General features: G+C 41.3%; 1 protein-coding gene across 1 annotated transcript in view; it reads left to right on the top strand.

The window, feature by feature from the left end:
- Positions 1-16,722, top strand: part of LOC127668433 (rho GTPase-activating protein 7-like) — a 392,875-nt gene that overhangs the window by 148,150 nt on the left and 228,003 nt on the right.

Below are 16,722 nucleotides of genomic sequence, written 5' to 3'. Positions count from 1 at the left end.
CATTTCGTGGTTATAACTGACTGGGGACCACATTGCACAACCCTGGGACTTAAGCAGAGTGGCAGCCCTGTACATGATGTTCCCATATCAGGCACAGAGCCACTGCTGTCTGGTTAGAATAATTACTTGTTGTATCTACACCCTTGGTTGCAAACAACATGATTAAGTGGTAGAAGCATGGCGATGTGGGTAACTCACACCGACTTGCTCACACCAACTGGATCTGTAAACAAAAAAACCACTTCTCTCTGTGGTTTCTAAGCACAGGGAGTTGTAGAGAGCACAGGTAGGTGGGCCTGCTTTGCAGAAATGCCAGTGATGTTGAGCAGGTTAGTGTGAGTGCTTTCTAATGTTTAGAGATGGTGGAGATTGAGCTGAAAATCAAAGCAATCTCAAGTAGTGAGAGGTAAAAGCCATTGTTTGGTCACCATGGTCACATTAAAAACAACCTTGAAGCCCAGCAATTCCAGATGATTAGTCTTGTCATTGATATATGTTGTATTGGTGCTCTCCAGGGAAACAAAACCCATAGGACAGGCCGAAGAGAGGCAACAAGGAGCAGAAACAGAGAGGGAAAAAGAAAGGGAGGCTGAGAACGATCCTAAAGAACTCCTTCATGTAATCAGGGGGCTAGGAAGCCTGATCTCCATAGCTGAGAGGCTAGACACATGGGCAAGAGCCCATATCCTGGTACTGAACATACATTGTCCAAATCAGCAGGTTGTAAGTTCAGCAGAATGCAGAACTTACATGCCATTGCCTTGAGTCAGAATTCCCTTTTCTTCAATACCTAATTCTTCAAGTTTCTAACTGACAGATGTAATAACCAAACATGGTGTACTATGTAAATTCTCTTATACACCATGGATTTTACTACCCAAGGGGAAAGTATCACTGTACTTTTATTTATTTTTAGCTCATTAATTATGTATAGACCTTTCCAGATTTGAAATGGTTATTATCTAGAAATTAGCAGTGTCAAAGAAAATTATATAATGGAAATATGACAAAGGTATTCTCCTGAAAGACTCATTTCAGTTTTAAGTGAAATATATGTGTCTATATATACACACCTGTGTCTACACATGTGTGTATATACACATCATCGTTTAAATATGTAGGTATAATTTCTAAGATTCAAAAATTTAAACCATTAGGTCCTAAGCATTTTAGATAAGGAACACTCAGCCTGCAATATATAGCTTATAGAGTACTGATGAGTATCTCAATTTGTTTTCTATACCTATTCAATGGCTGTTCATCTGATGGTATACCTTGGTTTCACCTTAACACAACAGTAGAGATGTTGGTGGGTAGCTTTCCATCTTTTATTTATAATTCAGATGTAATCAGCTTGCTATGGGCCATCCTGGATGGGTTTTTCTTCCCTAATGCTCCACTCTCAAATTGCCTAATATTTGAAAAGGATCCTGCATTACTCAGAGCATATGAGGAAGATGAGCCCACCTGCTTTACCCACTGAAATCCCACCACGGCACCCCAGTTCCTAGGCTTTCTTCTAGGATTCCTTACCACATTCCACTGTTGTGGCACCCTCAAGTCCGGTGGCAGTTCCCAAACCAGAAAGCAACTGCAGATCCTGTAAGCCAGTGGTTCTTGGCATATGCTCAAGCAGCAAGAACTCTTAAAATCAGGAAAGCTCTCCAAGACAAGCTGACCATTTTAACTCTCCCCATAGGTCACTGCTACTCACACTCGAGTCTTAAGAACTGTTCGTTGTTAAAACATGACACGTGTCCACTGCTTGTGGTGTGCAAAGCTGCACTGAACCTTCACTGTTCTCATTTCCATATTTGATCCAGTTCATTGCAACTTTGCTTATTGAACTTAAGAAGTTAAGTATTCTGTTAAGTATTGTGGAGTGCAAGAAGTTTCCATATGTTTTAGAAGCTAAAGAAAACATTTCAATAACAATGATGACAAAACGCACAAGATTTGTTGACATGTGATCTCTGCACATTATTTTTTCCATTTATTAATATTTATTGCTTGTAAGAATGGGTTTCATTGTGACGTTTCATCTACTTATTGAATATACTCTGCCCATCTTCTATCCATGTTACCGTGCGTGTCTCATTCTCCTCTCCTACTGTTTCCTTTCCTCTGCCTCTCCACCTTCCTTCCACTTTCATGTATTATCTCTGTTGTTTTCATTTTTGTTTAATTGCATATAAAAATGCATAGATAAAAACCCATGAGTCCTTTAGTTTACACTTGTTTGGATGTTCCTAGGGCTGACCACTTGGTCCTGGCCAGCCTCTTAGGGGCTCCATCCCTGGGGAAGACTGTCTCTTCCTTTCTCGGCATTCATAGTGTTTAGCCCTTCACCTAGGGTGGGCTGTCTAAGAGGTCTCCCATTCATGTCAGTATGTTAACTGGTGGTGTCACTGCAAAGGCCTTGTTTAGGTAGCCATGTTGTTGATATTTCATGAGTTCTACTCTCCTATCTTATATATAAGACACAGTTTCTCAGCAGATGTCTTTGCCCTTTGGTCCTCATAATTTATCTTTAAGCATTCTGTTCTGCAATTTTTCTGAGTTGTAACTGTAAGGGTTGTGTTATAGGTGTATCCATTGGGAGTGGGCACTTGCCACTCTTTTTATGGAAATCCTAACGAACACAATTTTTCTGATGGACTGGAAATGCTATGTAGTAGTTTTCACCATGGAAATCACTGTAATTTATTGTTAGTACGATCTGCCTGTGCCACAGTATGAAAAGTCTAAACCTTCAAACTGTAGGCTAACTTAAGGAATAGGAGTGATCATATACAATTGGATACAATTGGCGATGTGGTACTGTTTAAAAGTGCAAGAAATATGTCTCTGGTACAAGTTCATGAAGTTACAAAATAAAAAGGTATCCTCTATGTGCTTGTGAGCCTTAGCAGATGGATTCAGTAGAGAATTTATGGCTTGGGCCATAGATAGTATCTCTTTTATATTTGTATCATTCTCTTTTGTTCTCACAAAAGCAGCAGGTAGGCTCCCAGTCCACCAGCCCTGAACTTTAGCACTGATGTCAGCAGAGATGGCAACTACTAGCTCAAATACAATTATTTATAGTTGCAATAACTTGTAAAACCATGCCATTGTAAATCTAGGTGATCCATAATGATTTCCAGCAAACTCTCATGCCTAACCTCCCACAAACCTCTGATTGGGTACAGTTATCATCCCTGGGACCAAGTGACTCGTTTTGATGGAAGGCAAGTTGGGGCAAAGCTTGCTTTCATTCTAAAGTCTATCAAAGCCAAGGTAGAGAAGCTGTGCGAACACTAAGTTCCTCGATTGATACTGTATAGTAGCACTGAACCATGTAGTGCACCACTCACAGTATTAGTTTCTAGTATTGTTTTTACCAGAACTGGTGGAAGAAATGTTCTGCATGTACCATGCATATATATGCATTAGAAAGCCATACTTTGGAAAGCCGAATTTTGTCTCATTCTCCTAAATTCTGTGAAGCACACAGTAAAATGGAACAGTATGAAGACACTTCAGAATACAGTTCCCTTATTTCTTCCATCTGTTCACTATTCCTAATGCTAATATGATTAGGCAATAGAAACAATTGTAGCATACAGATCCCCTGTGATGTTTTTATTCTGGGTCATGACCTTTGAAAATATTGGACCAATTATTTTCTAGAATGATTAGTGAATTAATCTCATTATCAACTAGATTTTCCATCACATGAAAATTAGGCAGATAATAATTTAATTTGAAAATAAATCCTAAATTCAATTCTAGAATGTATTATTCAACAACGATCTGAAAAAAATCTTCGCTCAATTTTTCACCCTGGAAGTAAGATAGTTTCCACTCTGCCTTTGGCCAGAGACAACTGGTTTGGTTTGGTTTGATATTGTTTATATTTTTTTCCATTGTCCTTAATAGCTGGCTCACTAAATCACTAGCCTCCATTCAATTATTTCTCTAATTATATTTGACCAACAAATTTGACAGTGGCTTTGTTTTAATTCCATTTTCTGAGATACTGTCAGCATTACATGGTAATGTCATTTTGCATTTGGGTGACATCCCACTGGCCTCCTCAGTCACTAGTGACTAGTTCTACTAGTCACAATGACAACCTTGAAGGAGCCGTTGCTGTTCTCACTTGATAGGTGAGGAAGACAAGATGGCTGTCAAGGCAGGTAGGTCAGCAGTGATGAAGCCAGTGCTTCAACTCAACCTCTCTATTGTCCCTATTGTCCCTTGCTAAGGCACGCAGAATGCCACGGTGGTTCTGTGACCCAATAGAATTGCTTGACTGCCTCATCTCTATACAGTCTTGGTAAGTAAGGATTAAATAATAAAGCACGAGCAATCATTCTTGTCCACACAGAGAACTGCACTTTTTCATTAGGAGTGCAAAAAAATTTCCCTCTGAATTTTTGTTTTCTTAATACAAAATATCCAAATAAGTTAGGAAAGGCTATAAAACATATATTCCTACCTAACATCGCTCTAACATAAAACAATAATTTCTATCATTGTAACGCTGTCTTCACAACAAACCATGCTATCTCATACACAAGGAACATTTTATGACTGCAGATCTATTACAAGGATAAAGTTTGATATAGAATCTACTTGGCTTTGGCAGATAATGAAATATGTTTTACAGATTGATATTATTGTCCTCCATCTCTACTGAAAGACCTATAGGGTAAAGGAGTCACTCAATTACATTTTCATTTTTTCTTTTTGTGTGAGTATGTACATGTGATTTTGTGAATATTCAAGTGTGCACAGGTGCGTGTGTGCATGTGTGTGTGTGCATGTGTATGTGGGTTGTGGGGGGAGTGCCTATGTGTGCATGTGTAGGCCAGAGTTCAGCACCAGATGTCTGTCTCAGTAACACATCTCCTTAATTTTTGAGACAGGTTCTCTCCCTGAGCTCAGAGCTTGTCGATGTGGCTAGGATAGCTGGCCACAAGATTTTAAGGATCTTCCTGTCTCCACATCCAGCACGGTGATGACAGATACATCACTGTTGCTCCCGGCTTCTTCGTACTGGTGGGGTTCTAAACTTGGGTTTTCATACTTGCAGGGCAGGCACTTTACCCACTGAGCCATCTGCTGAGTTCTGCTCTAAGATTTTCATATTGTAGATATGGACTACCTTCAGGTTTTTTTTTTTTCAGAAGATTCCGATTATATATTTTGTTCCCCCAGTTAAAATTAAAATGCGACTCAACAAGAGTTACTTTCAGACTGGAGAGGTGGCTCATCCTTAAAGAGCAGCTGCTCTTCCAGTGGACCTCAATTCAAATTCTAGCACCTACACAGTGGCTAACAAACATCTCCAACTCAATTTTTCTCTTCTGGCCTCCCCTCCATAGGCAGCAGGCACACACACACACACACACACACACACACACACACACACACACGAGAGAGAGAGAGAGAGAGAGAGAGAGAGAGAGAGAGAGAGAGAGAGAGAGAGAGCACAGATATACATGTAAGCAAAACATCTATATACATAAAATAAAAAATAAATATTTTAAGGTTATTTTAATAAATGTGTATTGGCTGGGTTTGTGTGTCACAAGCTGTAGTTACAATTGAGAAAATGCCTCCATGAGATCCAGCTGTGAGGCGTTTTCTCAATTAGTGATCAAGGGGGCAGGCCCAGCCCATTTTGGGTGGTGCCATCTCTGGGCTGGTAGTCTTGGGTTCTATAAGAAAGCAAGCTGAGCAAGCCAGGGGAAGCAAGCCAGTAAGGAACATCCCTCCATGGCCTCTGCATCAGCTCCTGCTTCCTGACCTGCTTGAGTTCCAGTCCTGACTTCCTTTGGTGATGAACAGCAATGTGGAAGTGTAAGATGAATAAACCCTTTCCTCCCCAACTTGCTTCTTGGTCATGATGTTTGTGCAGGAATAGAAACCCTGACTAAGACAAAATGGAATTATAAATTAACTTTTATGATTTGCAAAAAAAAAAAAAAAAAAAAGATTGTTTACAAAAATACATTCTTGGTCAAAGTCAGGTTGTTTTGAAGTTAATGGAGTCACAATAACAAATTCTAGGGTGTGTAAATGTCAATAGTGGATCAATATTTTTTCTTTTAATGTTATCGTGAACTTATAGTAGACTGTGTGTGGGACGAACACACTCCTGACATTCTAGGAAAAAGTCCATCAGATATGACATTTTGTTGTGGCTGTTTTCTGCAAGGCAGAATACACACCATCTTCTACTTGTTGAGACCTAGTTTGATGAAAGCCAGGGGCTTTTGGAAGCTTAGCAAAAGGTGAGTTAATCACAAAGGGAGATTGCTGATAGTTTCACATGGACTTGAGAAATTTGAATGCAGGTTTGGGCGAACTTCCCTTAAGTGCCATGCACCCTCTGCTAGACAGTCACATTCGTGGAGAATCAGTGCAAACAGATCTGGAGAAGACTGTGACTTCGTATTATTTCCTTCACCAATATGAGTAGTTAGTTGTCCATTCACGAAAATGTTGCTCAGCCTGTCTCTGGTTTCCATATCCCACCATCTGAGTGGGATTCCCTTTTGAAAAAATAGAAATAGAAAATATGGATATAAAATGAAAATACAAAAATACAGGGAAGGGAAAAGGGTATATTTTCAATGCCAACAAATGAGACAGATTTTTAATCATCTGACGACTTAATCATGCCCCTTTACTGTTCCTGTGTCAAGAGACTTCCAAATTGCTAAAGGTCCCAAGATACCATCTCTAGCCATCTTTTCTTCCCTGTCTATTCTGCCATAGAAAGACTTCTTCCTGTCCCACGGTCCTCAGAACACCTTGCAGGCTGGTGTTTGTGGGATGTATGCAGACCTGTAGCTTGAACAGCCTACCCCAGTTCAGTCAGACTTGCCTTCCCTTGCACATCATACGGAAGCCACCCTGCTTTCTCTGGTCTAGATGGTCTGGAAACTGCTTCAGATTTTGTCAGCAACTCCATTATTAGCGACTATAACGGAAGAACTGGCTAAACCTGAGAGGCACACATCAGTTACAAGACTTAAAGGAGCTTAGAGTGCCGCGTAACACACCTGTCACCCAGAAACCGTAACTACAATTATGACGGGGCATCTTGTATTTAACACAGGATAGCGAGACGACGCATGTCTCTCTCCTTCACGCACGTCTTCAGGCAATAAACCAGATCCAACTGGCCATGTCAGCCCTTGCTTCATCATTCCAGTTGCCCATTCGATCCACAAAGTCACTCCTGCCCTCAATCATGATTTTTCCCCCTCTCCTAACCCTTGGCAGAAAGATGGATACTGGCGCTCCCACAAGCCCAGCACAAGGGGTCATTTGCTTCCCAGCATCCCAGCTGCCCTCCTGCCTCCGCCCCTGCCACCCTCCCGCCCCCTCCATCCCCCCCACCCACACCCCCGCTGCAGTCTAGCCTCTGCAACAGTAATCTTCTAAAGCATTAATCCGATCAAGATATTCTGTCTGCTTAAGACCTGCCAGCTGTTTCCCATTGCAGCCAGCCTAAGGGCTTCCACAGCCAGCCTTGTGTCTGCTGCCTGTGTGACCTCTTTTCCTGGATCTTCTTTCTCTGCGCCACAGTGCCTCTGGCCTTGGCCTTGGGACACACCAGGCTCCTTCCATGCCCAGGGCTCCTGGCTTGCTGTCCCTCTCTGCCCTTACCTCTCAAGTCTGTGAGGAACACGCTCCTTTTCAGAACTGCCCTAGCTTCACAAATGCCACCTCCAAGAGAGCGGCCTTCCCTGACCACTGTGGCTAAAACCACCCTACTTCCACACACTCTATGCTTTTGTCGTCTCTCGTTCCTAACTTTTATCTGAATATCACATTAGCCGATCCATTTTCCAAGTGCTCACTCTCCACTGTTGCAAAGTTAGCTTCCTGAGAGGCGTTTGGGGGTTCTGCTGATTACCTTTTGCCCAGTGCTGGAACAGAGTCTAATAAAGAAGAAACTCAGAATATATTCTAAGTCTGACTCACAGTGAGCTTTGCTATGAATGTTTTCTAGTGTGGAGTCTGGTGACATGAACAGGTCAATGTTAGGCAAAGAAGGAAGTGTCAGTCTAACCAATTGACCACGCCCATGGATTTGGACCTATGCCATTTTTCATTTTATATACGCTTACTAAAGCCAAACTTTGAGGGTCTGGGAACTGCACTTTGTCAGCACTAAGGTTAACCCATTTCCTTGTGCACAGTAGGCAAGTGTCTGCCATTGAATGATATCTCCAAGTTTCTCTCACTTGTCATCTTCAGACTGGTTTTCACCAAGTTATCCATGGTGGCCTGGAACTCACTCCGCAGACCAAGCAGGTCTTGAACAGGTGATTTTCCTGACTCAGCTTTCCCCATAAACTGGGATTGACAAACCTTTGCCACCAGGTCCACTGCAGTCTACGAACACCTGGAAGGGTCTTTTTTTCCAAAGCAGACTATAAACCACATTGACTAGTTTGAGTCCTCCTGGAACATCTGCATTCTTCATGCAATGGGAAACATATAACAATGACTGGATAAGGATGTCTTGAAAGAAATTATTTAAACATAATAGTCATTACCACCACCACCACCACCACCACCACCACTACCACCATCATCATCATGAGATAGCATAAACATGATATTCAAAGTTTTATAGGAAGCAGTGAGCAGACAGGAACATTTCTCAGAGAATGAAATCTGTTGGCATGCAGTCCAGACAAGGGCTTGAGTTCAGTCCCCAGGACTCACATAAAAAGCTGATGTGGTAGCACAGACTATCAATCCCATCACTTCTGTGGAGAGATGAGAGGCAGGGACAGGAGTTAGTGCGTCAGCTAATCTGGAGCACATAGTACATGAGCAGGAACAAGAGAGGCTCTGTCTTAACAAGGTGGAAGGTGAAAACTCATCCCAAAAGTTGTCCTCTGCCCTCTACTTATGGGCCATGAACACACACACACACACACACACACACATACACACAGAAAGAGAGAGAGAGAGAGAGAGAGAGAGAGAGGAATTATTTGTCATTTAAATAGAAGTAGGGTTGAGAATTTACCTCAGTGACAGACAGAACATTTGTCCTAAGTTCTCCAAGACTTCACCTTGGGGAAAATAAAATAAAACAAAACAAAACAGAAAAGCAGCAGCAATATCATCGTCATCTGAAGGCTGCTAAGAGAAGACTGACTTCCAGACAGCTAGGATGCTATGTGAAAACTGCTATTGTTTTATAGAACCCAGGTTCATTTCTTTCCTCTTCTAGTCTTGCCTTATTCAGAGACACCACAGAGGTGATGTAATTGGCTTCCGTACCTTTCAGGAGGACACACAGGGAACTCGCATCTCTTTCTCCAGCCTTCACTCAGGCATTTCGAGCATCGCAGGGTCACTGTTGCGCAACCATTCCTGAAGAAACTCGGGAAAAAAAAATAGTAGGAAATAGTCTAAAGCAACACCCACACTGGGTTTACAGATGGGCTCATTAAGCAACTCATAATTTACTTCTCAGAAGAAAAGCAAAACCAAGACAAAATCACTCTGCAGCATATACTCAAGTGTTTCCAGAGGCCTCCAGAAAGTTCTAAGGCACTATCTAAATTCTCTCCTTTCAGGTACTTTATTGGTGATAGCCCAGGTGACTCGGGGCTAGAAAAGTGGCTCAGGGCTAGAAACGCTGCAAAACCAAAAGTCTTTTAAAGAGATTGAACAGGGCCCACAATGCTTTATGCTCGTGTGAGAACACACTGGTCCACTTCAGAACAGCTTTCAAAACTGGCCAAAATCAGAGCTGGGGTGATGGTTGTCAACAACGAGCTTATCACATAAAGATCCACGTTCAAACTTAGTACCACATTAAAAAATGGACATAGAGAGGCATGTCTATAACCCCAGCACTGCGTGAGCAAAGACAAGCAACTCCCTGGAGCTGTCGCTCCAGACAGTAAATGAGCTTCAGTTTCAGAGAGAGATCTTGTCTCAAAAAATACAGTAGAGATTGTGATAGTTTGTATATGCTCAGCCCAAAGAGTGACACTATTAGAATGTGCCTCTCTGTTGGAGTAGGTGTGTCACTGTGGGTTTGGTCTTTAAGACCCTCATCCTAGCTGCCTGGAAGTCAGACTTCTCTTAACAGCCTTCAGATGAGGATGTAGAACTCTCAGCTCCTCCTGCACCATGCCTGCCTGGATGCTGCTGTGTTCTCACCTTGATGATAATGGACTGAACCTCTGAACCTGCAAGCCAGCCCCAAATAAATGTTGTCCTTATAAGAGATGCCTTGGTCATGGTGTCTGTTCATGGCAGTAAAACCCTAAGACACGAGATGTGCTGGGGAAGTCATTGCCAACCTCTGGCCTCCAACTACATGCATAACCCTACACTAAGAGACTATGTAGACCTTTGGCTTCTACCTTCATGTGCACACTCATTCCCCAACACACACATGCATACAATCAGACATAACACATAAACACATCACATTTCTTAAGGTGTGGTTCCACAGAAATAGCTCTATCTATAAAATGTTTTCTGCACAAAAATAAGGACCTGAGCTGGAGTTTCCAATACACATGTAAAAGTTGGGCAAGATGGCACGCATCTACACAACTGGTACTGGTGGTGGGGGTGTTGTGGGAGGAAGGACATTAGCCAACCAGCACAGCCAACATGGACTCCATGTTCAGTGAGATTTCTTGTTTCAGAGGCAATGATTGAGGAAGATATACAATGTTGAGTGCTAAGCTATAGCCTACTCTCTCTCTCTCTCTTTCTCTCTCTCTCTCTCTCTCTCTCTCTCTCTCTCTCACACACACACACACACACACACACACACACACACACACAAATGCGCACTACTCTAAATAAGTACTTTTGAATCAAATATTTTTGTAAAATATTCTGTTCAGAACTTTACTACATGTGATTTGGGGTCATTAAAATGCTAGAGTAATTTAGCAGTTTAAAGAGGGAATGGGCTTGTTATATGAACACTGAGCTCAACCTAATATGTTTGAGTCCTAATGCTGAAGAAGACCCTGTTGTCCTGTGGTCTCATCCTGGATGCATGATGTGAAGAGGCAGACTGTCATACAGGAATGGAACTGTTTAAGACAAGAAGCTAATATCAATATTCTGTGTGTATGTATGTATATATGTAATATAAAAATATTTATCTGAAGTCTAAGAAATTTCAAAAAGTATATTATATTTTAAGCAGTACAAAACATCCCAGGATTTGGTGTTTATGGAAAACATTTGTATTTCCTGGTGGTTTCTCTTTTCTTTACTCTACTTAACATAAAACATTATTTTGGTTTTGGTTTGTTTGAAGATTTCTTTTGTTCCATCACTTCTTAAATAGTGAATGGAAATTCATGGGGTGGGAAGGGGGTACGGTACAGCCATAGAATTTGTGCTCAGCATGTATGAGCACCCTGATTCAGTCTCTAGCACCCCACAAAACAAAAGTATAGGGACATTGAGTATAAGTGCATTGAAGAACAAACAGAAATTAGCTTATGGGAAACTGGGAAGGTTGGCTTTTCAATCTGTCTACTTACTTGGTTGGTTATTTTGAGATATTTTGCTACATATTTCAGTCTGGCCTCAAACATTGTGTAGGTTGACTTCAAACTCTTGACTCTCCTGCCTCAGACTCCCAAGTGTTGGGATGACAGGTGTGTACCATATCCACTGTGTTTTTCCCTCCTCGAGTCTCCACAGCAATAGATGTTTTAACAAAAAGCATATCTTCAAATCAACCAGTCTTTAGCTTACAAGTTTGATCTTAATCTTCCAAGGTCTTTGTCTTCCACTGAGACAGGCCTATTACCACACTGTATAGCTTGGAATTCCTTCTCTATGTTCTCAGGTCATAACTTCACAAGGCTCCCTCAAAAAATTATATTACAAGAAAATACCACACTTTTTGTCATCTATCAATATTTTCTCGATAAAAACAAATCAGAGTGATACCCCTCACTCACAACGATGGCACTGTAGTTTCAAAACAAAAAGAATTTTAGTTTAAAATATATTTCAGAATTTGGAACTGATACTTGTTTTGTCTTCTTCTGTCTTTAAGCTAAGACCTTCTGATAGCAAAACCAACATGACTGTCATGGTTTGAATATGCTTGAACTAAGGAATGGCACTATTTGGAGGTGTGGCCTTGTTGGAATAGGTGTGTCATTGTGGGTGTGGGCTTTTTCTTTCTTCTTCTTCTTCTTCTTTTTTTTTTTTTTTTCTGGATTTGGTTTTTTTGAGACAGGGTTTCTCTGTATAGTCCTGGCTGTCCTGGAACTCACTCTGTAGACCAGGCTGGCCTCGAACTCAGAAATCTGCCTGCCTCTGCCTCCCAGAGTGCTGGGATTACAGGCATGTGCCACCACCACCCGGCTGGATGTGGGCTTTAAGATCTTAATCCTAGCTGCCTAGAAGCCAATAGTCTGCTAGCAGCCTTCAAATAAAGGTGTAGAACTCTCAGCTCCTCCTGCACCATGCCTGCCTGGATGCTGCCATGTTCCCACCTTGATGATTATGGACTGAACCAACTCTGAACCTGAAGCCAGCCCCAATTAAATGTTGTCCTTATAAGACATATATAATGGTGTCTGTTCACAGCAGCAAAATCCTTACTAAGACAATGACTATGTCAATTGCTTTCTTTCTGTCATTATATCAAATAATTGAAACACTAACTCAAAGGAAGGAATTACTTGGCTCCTGGTTCCATGGGATTCAGTTCCTGGTGACGTGGTGCAACGCGTCTGGGTCCATTTTGAAGCAAAGCATTAAGCAGAAGAAGCATGAAAAGCAGGAGGCTCATCAGCTTGTGGCAGATGAAATGGACAGAAATGAAAGGGACCTGAGAAACAGACAGAGCCCTCAGAGCCTTGCTTCCTGGGGTCTACCTCCTCCAGCTTGGCCCCAAATCACAACACTTCCATAACTTTCTAAAGTACCACCACCAGCTGATGACAAAGTGTGCCATTTATAGGGCACACTTCCTCTTCAGACTATAACTGGAGCCAAGCTAGATCACAAAATGACAAAAGTTAAATGAAGAGATTAAGCATGCTTACCAAAAAAAAAAAATCTTCTCTAGAATCCTCCCCTCATCTCCCCTCATAACAAATGTGCAGACTTAGAGATGAAGGTTCTGAAGTAACTGAAGCTGGAAAATAACTAAAATCTCTGGGCCCAGAAGAACCTGTCTCCAAGGACCACTTGATCCTCCCTTTTTAGTCAGGCCTTTTCTGCTCCTGATTCAGTGCTTCTTTGAAGCCCTTTGGTAGCATATTCTTAGCTTGAACTCTTTTTTGTTCCATTTCTACATATTACGTTTGTCTTTCCCTAATTTCAAACTGTGCATGTTTTTTTTCAGAGTGAGGAAAAGCTTTGGAAGGCCAGTTTGTTTCCAGGCTCATGCTACATCTCTTGAAAGAGAAGGCATTTGGAATGGACCCTCTCAGCTTGTCCTGTCACAGACAATCTGAAGACAGGCTTAGCAATCAAACAAGACAAAAAACTGAAACATTTTTTGTGTGGGGGGCAGTGATGTATGAAACCCAAAGCTCTCAATACATAGCCACATCATACCTTCTCACCTTAAAGGTATCTTATATCTATGATCTGGGGTCTCCATCCATGATGGGGGAGGGATACAACAGCCCAATCCATGATCAGCAGTGAGCCAATGGAGGAAGGCTGTCGGTGACTGGACAGAATGTGATGGTCCACGCAATTACCTATACATAATATTCCCCCAAAGTTCCCAAAAGACACAAAGGTCTCCTAAAACTTGACAAGATTAGGCAAACTTATCCACTGCTTTTAATCACATAGGCCCTTGTTTTCTGTAAAGTTTTACAAGGATTGAGTCTAATACTTGATCAAAATATGTGTATGTAGCCTGCTGAGGATTTACCTCAGCTGGATTTTGCTGAGGTAAATTCTTTTAATTATTAAAATTGAATATCAGGTGAGTGTATCAATCAAAGGCAAAAAATCACTCTTGTTTTAAGACAGTGTACATGAATCAGGACTCCTTTCTCAAGTCCAGATACAAAGAAAGGCAGAGCTTTAGATGTGGATTTCACATGCTCTTGTGTATATGAGCCAATGAGAATTACTTGACATATGAAAGATCTTTTACATAAGGAGGACAAGAGGCTAGAAAATACTTAGGCTACTTCTGCTCTTAGGGCAAAAAGAGTTTGATTTACCAAGTAAGGCTGGTATTCAAAATATACAAGACTATACAACTATATTATAAGTGATAAGAGGAGAAAAAAATCAAAGTAGTAATAGTATTTCCTAATCACATACAAGATAAGGCACCATTTGTAACTGAAGTCCATGTAATCCCCAACTCGGTAAACAAATGGAAATTTCTAGAAGTTATTTCATGTTTTTCTTGACCTCTTGGCAGATTTGATGGGCAGAACCCAGATATGGATAGAACTTCTCACATAAAGGTCAAGATAATGATGTCTTAATCCAGTTTGGAAATTACTAAGATTCCATTTACCCCAGGTGCTGTAGGAACAACAGGGTGTATCCGAGCAATGTCTAGAGACAGTCTTCTACTATCCCAGGCTCTGAACTAATAGTGCTGTCTTCTGTGTTTATATATTGTGATATGGAACTCTTCGGATACTCTGTGACATCAATAAATGCTCATAAACCCAGAAAGCAATACCTGTTTAAAGAACCAACATAAGGAGAACGAATATAAGGGTTTTTTTTTTTTCTCTCAGCCAAGTAGTCATGAGCCATTGCAAGGCAAGAAGCTAATTTGTAGTATTTTTCCAGGTCTGAGTTGTCTCATGTAATACTGACTCAAAGGGGGAAATGGATAGATCAATATCCTCACCAAGAATTCAAGGATAAATATCTTTGCCACCTCCTGCTCCCACTTCAACTTACTGCTGTCCCATCTATCCCCAACACATTCCTACAGTTGAATTATTTGTTTGGAAACTGGTACTCTGCTAGGAAGCATGGTCATGGCTCCACTGTCATCTGCCTTGGTGTCATCTCTACTCCGTACACCTCCATGTCTTATTGTCCCAAGTCTCCTTTCTCTGTGTTGTCATTCGTGAGTTCTCATTGTAATCCCACCATCCGGTCTGAGCTACAGTCCTTTCCCTTTGCATACTCTGTAACTACAATGTCTTCTTTCTCGCTTCAGGTGTACATTTGTATATCATCCCAGACCTTGACTCTGACCTCCAGACCTCTCTGATATTTAAAAGTCTCACAATTCTGCAGGGTTTTTTTTTTTTCAGTTAAACTTGTGTAAAGCCAAGTTCCATTCCTCATCACCCAGTCCAATCCACCAGATTTCTTTACTTAGACAATACTACAATAGACAAAACTATCTAGATAATTCTTTAATCTGTAAACATTCATTTGGCAAGAAGCTAACGATTTTTAGTAGTACCCTGCCCCATGCTTCCAGTCAATGCACTGCTAAGCATCTCCTGATGATTGTTTACTCATATATAATTCATGTGTGTCACGCCTTCCCATCCTGACCCCAGTTTACCTCAACCTTTTCTCTTTCCTGACTTTTTACTCTTCACGCTATCACAGTTTGTTTTCTTCTTCTGGACACATTCTTCTCATAGCAAAAACTATCTTGTAAAAACCAAAGCTCATCTCCTTTGGATAAATAGCTCAAAAGTCATGATGCCTTTAATCCCAGTACTGGGGAGGTGTATGCAAGTGACTGTGATTTCAAGGCCAGTCTTATTTACAGAGCAAGTTCAGAGCCAGCAGGAGATAGATAATGAGGCTCTGGCAAATGTTCAAAGCTAACCATAACCTACAAGGTCAGGTTTCACCTAGTTATTAGTCATTTTTCTCATTGAGGCAACAAGTACACAACAGGCGCATCTTAGAACAAGAAGGATGTATCTTGCTTTATATTTTCACGGCAAGAACAATGTGGCTGTATTACTCCACACAGTGGATATGGTTCCTGAGCTGGTCAGTGTGTGTGTGAGGATGCTTGCTATATCTCAGCGTTACAGGAAACAGAAAGCCCAGGCCAGAACCTAGCTGGGTTATGAATCTCTTCTCATCTCAGCCATGCACTTCCTCTAGGGAAGCACTGCCTCCAGGAGGTTCCACAAACTCTAACAATAGCAACAACCACCAGGGGCCATTTGTTCAAATACATACACATGGGGGACATTTTTAACTCAAAAGCAGTACCTAGACCCTCCCTATTTCTACAGTATCATCTCCAGTCATTCTTAGATTCTAACCCAATTCAAGTTTGATGTCCTTTAAAAAAAAAAAGCCAAGACTTCTAGCCAGGAAACTTTGCATGTGGAAGCATTTCCTCTTCCATGTGAACATTTCTTTATCTGGCTAATTTCTAGGTGTTGGGAGTTCTTGTTCAGCAGAACTAAATGAAGCTATCCTCTTTGAAATTCCCTTTCAGCATTCTCTGCAACATGGAAGTGCCTTTTATATGACTCATATAACTACTAGTATTCCCTACTATCCTTTGCCTCCCAGCAGGCTGAAGACTATATGGATCCTAGTTTACCATCAGTAACTCCAATACCTGCACAGCGTATGGTTCATATGAACCCTCAGCCTTAGCGAGTAGGTGAGAGCTAATACGCAGCAAGAAAGAGGAAACAGAAAGCAACTTCCATGATTCTTAAAGTATAGGGCCAGGAGCATCAGGAAAATGCGTTTGCGTTCATCTCTAAA

Source organism: Apodemus sylvaticus, chromosome 18 (genome assembly GCF_947179515.1).
Source record: "Apodemus sylvaticus chromosome 18, mApoSyl1.1, whole genome shotgun sequence".
In the NCBI taxonomy this organism is placed as follows: domain Eukaryota; kingdom Metazoa; phylum Chordata; class Mammalia; order Rodentia; family Muridae; genus Apodemus; species Apodemus sylvaticus.
This window is presented reverse-complemented; position numbering and strand designations above follow the sequence as displayed.